This window comes from Equus caballus, chromosome 23, assembly GCF_041296265.1.
Source record: "Equus caballus isolate H_3958 breed thoroughbred chromosome 23, TB-T2T, whole genome shotgun sequence".
In the NCBI taxonomy this organism is placed as follows: Eukaryota; Metazoa; Chordata; class Mammalia; order Perissodactyla; family Equidae; genus Equus; species Equus caballus.
In genome coordinates, this window is record NC_091706.1 from 48,396,293 (window position 1) to 48,412,128 (window position 15,836).

At 41.4% G+C, this 15,836-nt stretch overlaps 1 pseudogene; it reads right to left on the reverse strand.

Moving 5' to 3' along the window:
* Positions 1-14,654: 14,654 nt before the first annotated feature.
* Positions 14,655-15,487, reverse strand: LOC100062572 (ras-related C3 botulinum toxin substrate 1 pseudogene; annotated as a pseudogene).
* Between the last annotated feature and the right edge of the window lie 349 nt (positions 15,488-15,836).

Sequence of the window (15,836 nt, forward strand, 5' to 3'; positions counted from 1 at the left end):
ACGGGTGTCCCTGAGGCTACTTACTCTATTCCAGATTGAGTCCGTTGACTCATCAGAAAACGAACAAACGAATCTAGAGCCTGTTTCCCTGCCATAAGAAAATGTGCCAAGGGTCAGTGGTGCTGGGTCAGACAGAAAGTACTGGGGGCAATCCCTAGGACAAATCACCTAGGCAGCTGCTGGACTGCATCCCAGGAAATCCCAGTTGGCCTGGGGCCATGGAGCCATGGGCAAAGAGCCTCCTGGCTGGCTTGCCAGATTGTTACCAGCTACAAACATAGGTTCTTTACCCGCCGCAAATTTAAGGGCTAACTCTCCTCTCCTGGCTGATGTCACCCAGAATAAAAACTCTTTCCTTGCCCTAAGCTTGGCACTCCAGTTTTTATTTGGGCCCTCTTGTGTGGCAGGTAAAGCACCTATGTTTGTATCCGGGAACAGCATCTTGTCATTTCTCACTTGAATTTTCAGCTGATCTCACTGAGTCCAATTCCTTGGCTCATCAGTGTATCATTCCCATCAAGGAGGTGGTATGGCACAGAATAAGTTACTAGGTCCCAATGTGGGTTCAAACAGAACCTCAGCTGCCCCGCTTTGTGACTCCTAGCAAGTCACTTAATCTAACTAAACCTCAATTTCATCACATAGAAAATGGAGTCAATTATAAGTCACAAAGATGTTGTAAGGAATATATAAAATAATATAAAATATCTAATACATAGAAATGCTAACGTGGGGCATCAGAATTTGCCACGCTAAAAACGCATCTCTTTGGCTTAATTATTTTTAAGAACAAAAGACGCAGAAAGAAACTTTGACTTTCCTCCTAATTGCCTGAAAGAACTTAAGATAGAAGACCTTTTCCAGGAAGGAGCTATCACCACAGATAACTCTTGGTATGGTAGACAGGAAGGCACCTAGAAAGGCCCATTTTTATCAAAGTTCTCTTGGGTCCCCTTATCTACAGTTGGCCCAACAAACGTTTACCAAACATTTGCTTTTCCGTCTCCAGGTAAATTGCCTTCTTCCCCTTACAAGTCCCAAATCATTACCCCCAACATCCTCTTTTGTCTTTAGCTGAAGATGATGTTTAACATGGTGGCTTCAGCCATTGTGGCGAGTTACTCAGTTTTCCTGGGTTTCTCTCATGTATATATGTTATTAAATTTCTTTGATTTTTCCCCTGTTAGTCTGTCTCATGTCGATTTAACTCTTAGACAGGCCAGAAGAACCTCTTGGGTAGAGAAATATTCTTCCTCCCCTACACTTAATACATTTTCCCTGTTATTATCATAATTCTTATCAGAGTTATGATCTAAAAATACAAGTTGGTCATGTGCTAAATATTACTAGTGTATACTATATCCAAGTTCTTTTCTCCTTTGGAGCACATGGCAGACTGCTTCCTAGCCACCTTCCAGTTAACAGGGTCATGTGACTAGTTCTAGCAAATGGGCCAAAATACAGAAAATTAGGTAGGAATTTCGACGTGTTTTCTTCTCCCATTTGATGTCCAAGGAAGCATATGTTCCAGGCGGTGCTTCTACAAGATGGTGGAGGCTCCATCAGCCTATGCCCACCTACGTGACCACAAAGCAGAGCCCCACACCACTTTGCAATGGACACACAGTATGAGTAACTCAGACTTTGGGGACTTGCGGGTTGTTGTTATCACAGCAGAGCCTAGCCTGCAGTATCCTGACAAATACAAGTCACCTCATTTCCCACTGCTCAAGCCTGGTGATTTGCCCTAACACATGTAAGATTCCCTAAAATAAATGGACCAGCAGACCACCAAAAGTTCTAATTATTTGGGGACAAAAGAATGTCTGTAGTTTTAATTTATTTTTCAAAGTTGTTATCTCTGTATATATTTACTTGAAAGTGATCAAAAACCCAAATGATGCTGGCTTATGCAAAATAGGAAATTTATTACCAACATAAATTAAAAGTCCAAGAGTGGAGCAAGCACTGGGCACGCTGGCTACAAAGGCTTAGGTGAGGCATCAAGGACTCCGGCTTGCTCTTTCCATAGTTCAGCTCTGTTTTTGTTTTGGGGGGATTTTTTTGTATACGTGTGATTACAATGTTTTCCAGCAATATCTCCCTTTTCTTGGAAAAATGGCTGCCAGCAGCTCCGGGCTTAGACTGTTTTGTCTCAACAACTTCAGCACGAAGACTGATTCTCTCTCCCAACGGTTCTGGCAAAAGTTCTGGCATTCACTCTCATTGGACCAAATTGAGTCACACGCCCACCTCAGAACTGGTCCTGGTGACCAGAGGAATACAATATTCTGATTGGCTGCTCGAAGTCATGTGCAGAACCCTGATTTGGGGGAACTCCTGGAATAAGACAGGAGAGTGGAGGTTACCTGGAAAAACCCAAGCAAGGTCCTGCTACCAAAAGAAGGGTGAACGGACACAGGACAGGTAAAAATAAACATTCACTATAGACATTAATATAATCCATATGGTATTTTGGGTGAAATACGTAACCAGTTAGGAACTTTATGCAGAAGTCCCAAAGATAAGATAAAAATTTCCCACAAAAGGACCATCTTCCTTCTGAGAGCATTGTAAGCTTCAAGACAGCAGGCTTCCAGCCATACACCACTGCCATTACCCACCATGCCCGCGTGGAGTAGGCTTCTAAAATTCATCAAAGCTTTATGACCTTAGATTACTTTTACATTATTCATGTTAGCAAATGTGAAATCTAAAAGGAAAAAAGTGCAACAATATATATGGTTTTCTTCCCTTTCCTATCATTGGGGTGTGTGTGTGTACACACTTGAATGTGCATGGTTATATTTTCTCTTGTTTTGTTTTTTGCCTCATGTATCAAAGCCTTGGAGACTTGCTATCTTCTGAGATGGGATGAAACTCCCACATCAGGCATTTTACCCTCCACATCTCTTCTCTCCAGTGGGCCGTTCCTCTGGAGAATTTCTGGCTTCTTCAACTGGAGAGAAGCAGTAATAGGCACAAAGTAATGTGTGGAGAGAATCAATCCTTGCAGATTTAATCTGCCTCTTACTGTGGCTGAGGCCTCAGGAGAAACTGAAATGGGACACTCATCTTTGGTTGCTCCACAGCTTGTGAAAAGTAAAGGGATTTATTGATAAAACCATCTCCCCCACCAGGTGGTGAGTGCCTCGGGGACTTAGAATGCATTTTATTGATTTCCGTCTCTACAGCACTCAGTGGTGTGAGCAACTAGAGGATGATGGACTCTGCCCCCAAGTTGTTGATAATCTAGTGGAAACAGAAAACTGGTATATGAATAACCAAAACACACCACAAAGAGGATAAACTACAGACAAAAGGACTTTGGGATTTCCAAGAAGGAAGTAATTCTGTTCAGCTGCAGGGACAAGAAATCTTGACTAAGGAAGTAGCTTTAAGAGAGGGAGAAGGGGGAGGGGCAGAGCTGAGGACAGGAAATACCAAGCAGGGGAAGTGCTAGTAAAAGAAGACAAAAAGGTGACCTTTTTTTTTTTTTTTTGCTGAGGAATATTTGCCCTGAGCGAACATCTGTATCAATCTTCCTCTATTTTTGTGTGTGCGTCATGACTACTGACAAATGGTATAGGTCTGTGCCCAGGAGCTAAACCTGGGCCGCTGAAGCAGAGTGTGCCAAATTAACCACTAGGCCACAGGGCCAGCCACAAAAAGGTGATTTTTTTTTATCTTAATCACTGGCACTAGAATAGGAAAGAACATTCTTTGTTTTGAAAAATACTCTGGTAAGCTACTAGAATTAAGAGTGAGAACTTCAAGCTTGTGGGTGACTTCGTGATCCGAGAAAATATCATGATCCCTACCGTGTACTTGGGTAAGACACAGGAGGGACTCTGACACATAGCCAAGTTGGGGGACCAATACCCTGAGCCATACACCCTCCCATATTACGTTGGAATGCACTAAGTATTTGGGGGGAATGGCGATGGGTTCAGAGGGGCTGCAATGCATTGCATAAGCATGTCATGGAAGACAGCCTAAAAATATAAGCTGGGGCAATAACATAAAGTCCAAAATGCTGTCATATGGAATTTGGAGTTTATTCTGAAACCAATAGCATTAGACCATGACTCTTTTCTGTAGCGTTCCCACTATCTGCTCTTTTTTTTAAAGAGGGATCCTATGTACCCTTTACCAAGCTTCCCTCAATGGTAATTGATGCGGGATCGGTGAGCCGAGGAGTCGAAAGAAAGATTTCTTAGACTCTCAAGATCTGGCAGTAGTGCTCTTTTATTTAGAAAATAGTGTGGAATAGCATGGGGACAGGACCCATGGGCAGTCAGAGCTTCTGCTGCTGCCGCTTCTGCTGCCCCCGCTGGCATGGGGACAGAGCCCATGGGCAGGCAGAGCCACTGCTGCTGCCCCCGCTGGCATGGGGACAGGATCCATGGGCAGGCAGAGCTGGTGCGTGGGGACAGGACCCACGGGCACTCAGAGCTCCTGCTGCTGCCCCGAGTTGAGGGTTAGGGCTAATTTTATAAGGCATAGGTATATGATTCATCTCTTTACAAGACAAAGGAAAGAACATGAAAAAAAGTTAAAATGGTATCAGTGCGGGTGGGGTCTGGTCATTGGGTGATCCCATGACTTTTAGACAAGAATCAAATCGGATTAAGTAAAGGTTAGAAAGGTTAGACACCACCACCCTAAACCAGTTACATGAGATTGCCAGACAGCAACCAACTTAAGTTCTTGCCTCTGGCATTGACCAAGAGCCTCTAGAGATAAGACCATTCCCCCCTCTTCCTGGCACAGAGAGGGAGGCATCTTCACAGATAGAGGTTTCCCTTAGAAATGTAAATGTTTCCCAACAAAGGGGCAAACAAATTCCACTCCTTGGAGCCTGAATCTCATCTGTAGTTTTAAAACTAACCAGCCTAAAAATCCTCATCATAAGCCATTTTAAAATTAAGCAGCCTAAAAATCCTCATCATAAACGATGAGGATTTTAGGCTGGTTAATTTTAAAAAACTGCAGATGAGAAGCAGGCTCTGAGCACTGGAATTTGCTTGCTCTTTGAGAGATATTTGCATTTGTGAAGGAAAGGGGGATGACCTTGTAGGGACCTGAAATTGGCCACCCCAGAATATGTCTCTTTGGCATTGGGATTGTTTTGGGCTGATTGCTTTCGATAAACTGAGACAGGGAAGGAGGCTCTGAGGAATGGAACTTGCCCTTGTTGGGACACATTTACATTTGTAAGGTAAATCTCTATCTGTAAAAGGTGCCTCCCTCTCTGTACCAGGAAGAAGAAGAGAGATGACCTTGTCCCTAGAAACTCTTAATGGGGAAGGCAAGAACTTAAGTTGGTTGCTGTCTGGCAATCTCATGTAACTGATTTAGGGGGGCGGCTTCTAACCTTTCTAACCTTTACTTAATCTGATTTGATTCTTGTCTAAAGTCATGGGATCACCCAATGACCAGACCCCACCTGCACTGATACCATTTTAACTTTTTTCCATGTTCTTTCCTTTGTCTTGTAAAGAGATGACTCACATACCCATACCTTATAAAATTAGCCCTAACCCTCAACTCGGGGCAGCAGCAGGAGCTCTGGCTGCCCATGGGTCCTGTCTCCACCCACCAGCTCTGCCTGCCCATGGGTCCTGTCCCCATGCCAGCGGGGGCAGCAGAAGCGGCAGCAGCAGCAGCTCTGACTGCCCATGGGCCCTGTCCCCATGCTATTCCACACTATTCTCTAAATAAAAGACCACTACTGCCAGATCTTGAGAGTCCAAGAAATCTTTCTTTCGACTCCTCGGCTCACCGACCCCGCATCAGTAACATTTTGCAAAACGATAGTATAAAATCACATCCAGAACATTGGCATTGGTACAATTCACTGATCCCATTCAAACTTTTCTAGTTTTACTTGTACTTGTGTGTGTACGGGTATTTTGTTCTGTACAGTGTTATCACATGTGTAGGCTTGTGGACCCATCACAGCAGTCAAGATATTGAACAGTTCCACCACAAGGACATCTCGTGATGTCCCACCTCCGTGTCATGTCACATCGCCCCCCAACCCTCATCCCTAATCCCTGACAGCCAATAATCTGTCCTCCATTTCTAAAATTTTGGTATTTCAAAAATGTCATATAAGTGGGATTATCCAGCAGGTAATTTTGGAGTATTGACTTTTTCACTTGGCATGATTTTCTCATGATTCATCCAAGTTCACATTTATCAATCAATTGTTCTTTTGTTGCTCAGTAGTACTCCGGGGAATATATGCACCATGGTTTGTTTAACCATTCGCCTGTTGAAGGACATCTCAGCTGTTCCCAGTTATGGCTATTACAAATAAAGCTGCTATGACCATTGTGTACAGGTTTTTGGGTGAGTATAAATTATCATTTCTCTGGCTTGAATGCCCAGGAGTGCTGGGTCATATGGTAATTGGATGTTTAGTTTTATAAGAAAAAGCAGCTGTGCCTTTGTAAATTTCCACTAGCAATGTATGAGTGATCCAGTTTGTGCCCACCCTCACCAGCTCTTGAGTTATACCATTTTTTATTTTAGCCACTTTGCCAGGTATGGAGTCATAACTCATTGTAGTTTTTATTTGCATTCCCCTGATGTCTAATGAAGTTGAGCATCTTTTCAGGCGCCTATTTGCCCTCTATATATCCTATTTGGTGAAATGTCTGTTCATGTCTTTGCCCATTCTATAATTGGGTTGTGGTATCTTTACTCTAGGGTTCTGAGGATATTCTAGATACTTGTCCTTTGTTGGATATGTGGTTTGCAAAACTTTTTTCCATTCTGTGGCTTGTCGTCTGACTCTCTTCACATGGGCTTTCACAGAAAATTTTAATTTCGATGAGTTCAAATTGATCAGTTTTTTCTTTTATGGTTCATCTAAGAAAACTTTGCCTAGCCCTTAGATCCTGAAGAATTTTTTTTCCTGTTTTTTTTCCAAAGAGTTTTATAAGTTTTACATTTTGCATTTAAGTTCATGACCCATTTGAGTTAATTCTTGTATTAGATTGAATTTTATTTAGGTTGAGTTTCATTTTTTGACTATAGACGCCCCAGAACTCCAGTTTCGTTTGATGAAAAGGCTATCCTTCCTCCATTGAATTGCTTTTGCATCTTTGTCAAAAATCGCTTGAACGTGGGGCCAGCCCTGTGGCCGAGTGGTTAAAAGTTCATGAGCTCCACTTGGGCAGCCCAGGGTTTCCCTGCTTTGAATCCTGGGCATGGACACGGCACCGCTCATCAAGCCATGCTGAGGCGGTGTCCCACATGCCACAACTAGAAGGACATGTAACTAAAAGTATACAACTATGTACCAGGGGGCTTTGGGGAGAAAAAGGAAAAATAAAATCCTTAAAAGAAAAAAAATCAGTTGAATGTATTTGTGTGGGTCTTCTGGATTCTCTGTTTTGTTCCGTTGAGCTGTGTGTCTCGCCCTCCACCAGTACCACTTTGTCTTGAATACTGCAGATATATAGTAAGGCTTAACATCAGGTAGAGTGATTCCTCCTACGTTATTCTTCTTAAGAACGTTTTAGCCATTTTGGGGCCTATGGCTTTCCATAGAAATTTTGGAATAACTTCATCTGTATCTCCAAAAAGCTTGCTAGGATTTTGATAGGAATTGCATTAAACCTATAGATCAGTTTGGGGAGAATTGACATCTTTACTATGTTGACTCTTACAATTCATTCAACACAGCATGTCTCTCCATTTACTTATTCTTCTCTGCTTTTTTTTTTTTTTTTTTTTAGGAAGATTAGCCCTGAGCTAACATCCACTCCCAATCCTCCTTTCTTGACTGAGGAAGACTGGCCCTGAGCTAACATCCATGCCCACCTTCCTCTACTTTATATGTGGGATGCCTGCCACAGCATGGCTTGCCAAGCAGTGCCATGTCCACACCCGGGATCCGAACTGTTGAACCCTGAGCCACTGAAGAGGAACGTATGAACTTAACCACTGTGCCACGTGGCCGGCCCCTTCTTTGATTTTTTTCATCAGTGTTTTGTAGTTTTCAGCATACAGACATTGTACGTTTTGTTAAGTGTATACCTAAGTGCTTCACTTTCTTTAGAGAATTATAAACGGTTTTGCATTTTTAATTTTGGTTTCTGCATGTTTATTGTTAGTGTATAGAAATGCTACTGATTTTTGTGTGTTGATCTTGTATCCTGTGACCTTGCTGAACTCACTTACTAGTTCCAGGAGTTTTTTTGTAGGATCTTTGGAAGTTTCTACATAAACAATCATGTCGTCTGCAAATAGAGGCAGGTTCATTTCTTCTTTACTAATCTGTAAGCCTTGTACTTATTTTTCTTGCTTATTGCAGTGACTAGAACTTCCAGTACCATGTTGAAGAAGAGTGATGAGAGCTGATGTCTTGCCTTGTTCCCGATCTTAGAGGGACAGCATTCAGCTTTCGCCATGAAATATGATCTTAGCTGTAGGCTTTTTATAGATGCTCTGTATCAAATTGAGGTGATTCCTCTTGATTCCTAGCTTTCTAAGACTTTTCATCATGAATAGATTTTCAATTTTATCAAATGATTTTCCTGCATCAACTGATTTGATCATATGATTTTTTTCTCTTTAGCGTGTTGATATGGTAGATTATACTGATTGATTTCAGAGGGTGAACCAGCTTTGCATGCCTGAATAAATTCCACTTGGTCATGATGTGTAATTCTTTTCACACATTGCTGATCCGCACACTTTTGAAATCCAGAAACCTGTTTGTCATCTTTAACACCTCCCTTTCTGTCCACTATACCTTGTCCCATTACCATGATTTTTACTTCCTTTTGACCACCACCCTTCTAGCAAAAGTCCCTATTCCCCATCTGTTCTGCTTGAACAGCCTCCTAACTGGTCCCGCTGCATTAATTTTTGCTCCTTTCCAACCATTTTCTACATAGCAGTCAGAGCTATTTTTATTATATAAACCTAATTTTGATGCTTCTCTTCTCAAAATCCTTCAATGGCTTCACACCACTTTTAGGTTAAAGCCCCACATCCTTAATGTGGCCTGCGAGGCCCAGTGTGATGTGGCTCCTCTCTAACTCTAAACCCATGGCAGCCCACTCTCTGTGCTTCAGCCTATGAGCCTTCTCTGTTCCCCCAGATTCATCTGCCCCAACCTTGGGGCCTTAGCATATGTTACCCCCACACACTCCTTCCCCCATCCTTTGTCAGGATGACTCTTTCAACTGAAGAATCACTTTTCCAGAAAATCCCTCCCGGCCTCTCTAGCTTGGTCAGGTCCCTATTATACTCTTTCATAGCCTCCTTTTCCTTCATAGCATTTACCATAGTTTGTGGGTATATATTTATTTGTATAATTATTTGACTAATATTAGTCTCTCTGGAGACTATAAAAGCTTCATGAGGGCAGGGACCATACTGTTTTGCTCAACAAATATATTTTAAATTAATACATGAAATCAACTGTCCTACTTAGTTTATCAACACATATTTATTAAACATCACATGTACCTTATCAAGAGAACAGTAATTTAAGAGAATAAGAGGGAAAGAGAGAGAGAGAGGGAGGCAAGAGCAAATGCTTCTTAGGTACATATTACATACAACCAAAATAATCCTTATGTGCTGTGTCATGTAATTTCATGAGGAGTGAGGATGTCTTCCGCTAATTTAATTGATCAAAGAATTATTAAATACCTATAGTGGTCCAGTCATCTCTGGGTGGTAGGATTCAAAGTAATTTTTACTTTCTTCTTTATGTTTCTCTGTTCTTTTTCAAAAATTTCTAAAATGAGCACACACTACTATTTTAATATATTAATGAAAAGACTTTAATTCAGTAATATATTAATGAATAGAGCACTCCTGGAAAATACTCTAGCTTTATTCACCTTTCTTCAAAATATATAATCAAAACAAATTTTAAAAGATGTAAGAAGAAATTATATTTTAAATATATTAGTTCTTGAAGACATGAGTGAGTATTCAGAATTTAAATTATATCTCTAGGGGCTGGCCCCGTGGCCAAGTGGTTAAGTTCGCGTGCTCCACTGCAGGCGGCCCAGTGTTTCGTTGGTTCGAATCCTGGGCTCGGACATGGCACTGCTCATCAAACCACGCTGAGGCAGCGTCCCACATGCCACAACTAGAAGGACCCACAACAAAGAATATACAACTATGTACTGGGGGGCTTTGGGGATAAAAAGGGAAAAATAAATAAATAAAATAAAGAAAGAATAAATAAATAAATTATATCTCTAATGATCAGTGGTGTCAAAAATACTATACTATGCTTGAATTATATTTCATGAAACATAACATAACTTCCCATTCAGAAACATCTTTGTAAAAATACATCAAAAATCTGTTAGCTGCAATTCATTCTGAGCATTAAGATGGGATTAGATGATACAGTTGTGAGATGGTCAAGAGACTTAGCTTTTGAGCCAGCCCTGACGGCCTAGAGGTAAAGTCTGGCGTGCTCCGCTTCAGCGGCCTGGTTCAGTGCCTGGGCACGGAACCACACCACTCGGCTGTCAGTTGCCATGCTGTAGTGGCAGCCAACACAGAAGATCTAGAAGGACTTACAACTAGAACATACGATTATGTACTGGGGCTTTGGGGAGGGGGATAAAAAAAGGAAGCTAGGTGACACGTTAGCTCAGCACGAATCTTTCCCAACAACAACAAAAAAGAGACAAATTTCACTTTATGTTATCTGTGCTATATTTCTATTATTTACTTAAGTATGTATTATTTTCCTATCTCTAAAAAAAACTTTTCAAGAATACATTTGAAGATCAATTTTTTTTTTTTTTTGAGGAAGATTAGCCCTGAGCTAACATCTGCTGCCAATCCTCCTCTTTTTGCTGAGGAAGACTGGCCCTGAGCTCACATCTGTGCCCATCTTCCTCAACTTTATATGTGGGATCCTGCCACAGCATGGCTTGCCAAATGATGCCATGTTTGCGCCCTGGATCCAAACCGGCGAACCCCAGGCCACAGAAGTGGAACATGTGCTCTTAACTGCTGCACGACCGGGCTGACCCCTGAAGATCAATTTTTAAAACAAACAAATGACCTTGATTCCTGTGACCTTCCCTATCTCTCCCCTTTGTCACACACATTCATCAACAAACACAAACATACATACACATTGTAGCTCAAATGGAGGAGTACCATTATATATGCCAACCTCAAAAATAATAAGAAAGTGACTTCTGTTTCTCAATAAGATAGAGTAACAAGACTCAGATTTTTCCATCTGCCTAAAATGACTAAAAAATAGTGTGTGTAACAATTGCATGTGAAAACAATGATTTTCAGACATTGTACCTCAGGCAGTGCAAGATAGTGGTCCCTGAGAGATAGCAAATAAATCAAGTAAGCCCTTTAATTGCCCAAGCTTACTGCCTGGAAAGAGTTTCCAGGCTGCAGCCTAGGGTGAGGGAAACTGGATGAAGCCCATCAGTCTTCCTGAATTGAGGAGACAGGTGAGAGTGCAGGGAGGCCAAGGTAGCTAGAGTTCACAGGGCAGACTACTGGACAGGAAAGAGTTGCAGAGAGAGAGAGAAATCTGGAAATCTGCAGAAGATCTCCTTTGAGTCCTCAGCTAATACATCATCAGCACATTAATGATTAGAAGAAACAATCCTGGGAGATAACACAGTGCCAGTAATAGTTCACGTTCCATCACAGAGTAGAAAATCTCCTAATTCTCAGGACATCAAATAGAGTATTCAGCAGAGAATTGTCTCAGTAGTGGGGTAAAATTAGCCCTTGACAAAATATTGCTCTGGTCCTGCTTAATAATGCTTAAAAGCAAGACCCAAAAGTATACCAATATTTCCAAGTAACTTCACTGTGTCCCAGAACAAAGCTCAACAATACTTATAGGAATACTAAGATATATAGCACTCAACACAATTAAATACACAGTGTCTGGCATTCAATCAGAAATTACCAGGCATGCAAAGAAGTAGGAGAAAACAACTCATCAGAAAAAAAATCAATCAAGAAACAAATCCAGAAATGACATATATGATAGAATTAATAGACAAAGACATTAAAATAGTTATCATGGTATTCCATATATCCAAGAGTATAGAGGAAAGATCAAATATCTAAATAGACACATAGAAGACATAGCAAAAGACCCAACTTGAACTTCCGGAGATGAAAAATGCAATGTTTGAGATGAAAACTACTCTAGATAGCAGTAACAGCAGATTAAATACTGCAGAAGAATATATTAGTGAACTTGAAGATACAGCAACAGAAATGATCCAAAATAAACACGAAAAGTAAAAGACAAAAAATAATAATAAAGAGCATCAGTGAGCTGTGGGAGAACTTCACATACCCTAATATACGTATAATTGGAGTCAGTGAAGGAGAGGAAAGGGGAGAACAGAAAAAATATTTGAAGAAATGGCCAAAATGTTTCCAAATTTGGTGAAAACTATAAACCCACAGATCCAAGAAACTTAACAAGCCACAATCACAAAAATAATAAGAAACTTCTCATAGTTTGACTAAATAATAGTTATCCCCTACTTTTAGAAACGCAGTGTATTAATTATTTATTGCTAGTGAATAAATCACCTAAAACCTAGTGGCTTAAAACAATAATGATTATTTATTTTCTCTCTCAGTTTCTGTGAGTCAAGAATTCAGAAGTAGCTCACTAGTCAGTTCTGGTCCAGTCTCCCATGAAGTTGTAGTCAGATGAGAGCTGGAGCGGAGCTATCTGAAGGTTTAACTGGGACTCACTCACATGACTGGCAAGTTGGTGCTGACTAATTTTGGGGAGCCTCAGTTCCTCTCCCCACTGTCCTCTCCCCACTGCTGTTTGAGCGTCCTTGTCACACGGTAGTTGGCTTTCTCCTGAGCAAGTGGTCCAAAGGACTAAAGCAGAAGCTACAAGTGCTCAGAAGCATATACCATCACTTCTGTCTTATTCTATTAGTCACATAGGGCCAGCCCCAATTCAGTATGAGAGGGGACAATATGAGATGCAAATACCAGAAGGCAAAAATCATTGGGAACCATCTTGGAGTTGGTTATTGGACTAAATATTTTTAAAAAATTAAAGTCACCAGAAAGATAAATGAGTAATAAAGATTCATATAATGCAAGCATTCACTAAAAGTTTCCTTTAAATAACAAACCTACTTAATACTTTTAACATATGATTCAATTTGCAAAAATTCAGTGTATGACTAACTTGGAAAGCATCCATTGTGTAAAGCCAAGCACTCCTGTGACCGACCATGAGGACAGTATGTACTCTCTCTGAATGACTTCAAGTCCTAGGATATGTTTTCCTTTGAGTTGCAATTTTCTGAAATAGTTTCCCCATGCAACCTCATCCAGGAATCTATAGAAACAAAATGTCACAATGTCGGTTTACTTGATTATATCTTTACATGTAGCAAGATTTGTTGCCAAACCAGGTTCATTTTTGCCCATCGCCCAGAAAGCCAAACACCAAGACAACAAGATTGCAGCAGAGAGAGGGTTTAATCACAAGGCAGCCAAGTGAGGAAACAGGAGAATGAGACTCAAAGCCACTTCCCCGAAAATGGGGACTCAGTGATATTTACGGGGTAGGGGGCAGGGTGGTCTGAAGCGAGTAAATAGATAATTGGAGGGAGGAGAGATGAAGTAATTGACGATCTGCACAAGCGTGGTCAGACTCCATGCCTCTTCATAGGACGCATGTTGACAAAATGGCAGCGTTAGCATGATCTGAGGGTGGAGTTTTAGCCTCTTAACGTCAAAACGTTGCTTATCAGACATCTGTGGGCCCAGTTGATGAGTTAGTGGTCTCAAGTGGCCTAAAGTGGACAAGGGATTCTAATTCCTGAAAAACAGCTCCAACACCCATTACCATAGTGACCGAGGCTCTGGGGAGATATCTGTAGGAACCTAGCGGGAGTCAGATAGTATGTTGCCTAAGCAGCACAGTTAACAGTGGGTGTGTGAACAGCTAAAAGCTATAGTCAGTAATTGCAAAAAGGAAAAAACTTTAGTTCCTAGCGACTTACTCATCAATGGCTGTCTGCCAGTTTCACTAACATTTACTGAATGCCTACCACATTGCTTCCCAATTATCTGCTTTATTTAACAAGGGGTGAACTGAAAGCAAGGATATCAGGGGATTTGCCCAGCGACATAGCTAGGTAGTGGCAGAGCCCACACTAGAACCTGTGCTTCTTTAAGTCCTAACCCCAAATTCTTTCTTCTGCCTAACTAAAAATGAATTGCTTAATTAGCACAAGCCTTTCACATAAATGATCACATTTAATTTTTGCAAAAAAGAAAACCATGAACTAGGTACTTATTGTTATTATTTTATTCAAAATAAAGAAATTGAGGCCACTACAGATGTCATTAGCCTAAAAGAAGTTTGCTAGTACACGATGAGGGCAGGACTTGAATCTAGACTTTCTTTTTTCATTTTAGGGCTAAATTTTAACAGAATGTGAAAGTTTGAACTCTTACACTTTAAACAAACAAAACCTTAAAATCACTGATTGATCCAAAACGGTTTTATGGAAAAACTAATCTGTAACAAAAAGTTGGCATTGAGTTCAAAGGCACCGCTGTTGTTGAGCAAAGTATGCAAAGGTTCCAAGGAGGTCAGGGCGAGGAATGAGGGGCTGGGACATTTACAGCAGCAGGCATTTTCTGTTCCTCTTCTTGAAGGAGGTGGGCAGAGATCCGCTGGAATAGTTTCATCAGACACCATCTGGAGCCCCTGCTGTGTGAGAGCTGAGCATTCCAGGTATTCTATAGCACAGACCTCGTCAGCCAGGGATGAACCCTGTGGCTGGGTGATGGGAGCCAGCTTCTTCTTCAGTTTCTCAGTCATGTCTTTATCATCCCTAAGCTCAAGTTTAGATCCCACTAGGATGGTGGGAGGGTTGGGACTCTGGATGATGTTGCACTTCCAGACACCACTTTGCACGGGCATTTTCGAGTTAGGCAAGACTCAGAAGAGAAAGGCAAATTAAGAATACACCTATTTGCGGATAGGATAGGAGGCATGATCTGTCCTCATCTTCTTGTCCGGCTGTATCCATAAGCCCAGATTCACTGGTTTTCCATCTACCGTAACATTGGCAGAATAGCTGTCAAAGACAGTGGGCTATATTCCCCAGGAAATGCATTGGTTGTGTAACTGGTCAGTACACAAATTTTGCCAACTGCTCCATCTCCCACCGCCACACCCTTAGTGGCTGCATCCGGGTCATCATCCAGATTCTCCATTTCTACACCCTGTGCCCCATACTCAACATCTTCCCTCACTGAGTATGCATGTGCAGCTCTTGCTCTTGACTCTACTTTCCTTCGACACTCCTTTATGTGTTGCATCTATTGCAACTTCATATTGCAGTTTCATGCGTTCTTCTTAAATCATCACCTGAGTTGCAAGGCAGAGAAGAAAGCACAAGGGTCCTGGAATCACATGGCCTTGGGCTTTAATCATATTTTTCTTGCTGCTTGCTTGTTTTGAGACCTCAGGCAATAACAATAATTGCTAACATTTACCGAGTGCTGAGTATGTCCCAGTAATGCTCATGGCTTAATATGTAGTAACTCATTTAGTCTTCAAGAATGGAGGTAAAAACAATATTCCCATTTTTGTGGAAGAGGGAATTAAGTGAATCGGTCTTCTTTTGTGTAAAGTGATGATAGTCACATCTAATTTGCCAGGTTGTCACGAAGATTACATGTGATGACATATAGAAAGTGTCTAGCGTCATGCCTAGAACACAGGAAGAGCTTTGTCACTGTTCATCCTCTCCCCTTCACCCTCCTCCCTTGGGAGCAAGGACCACATCTCCACC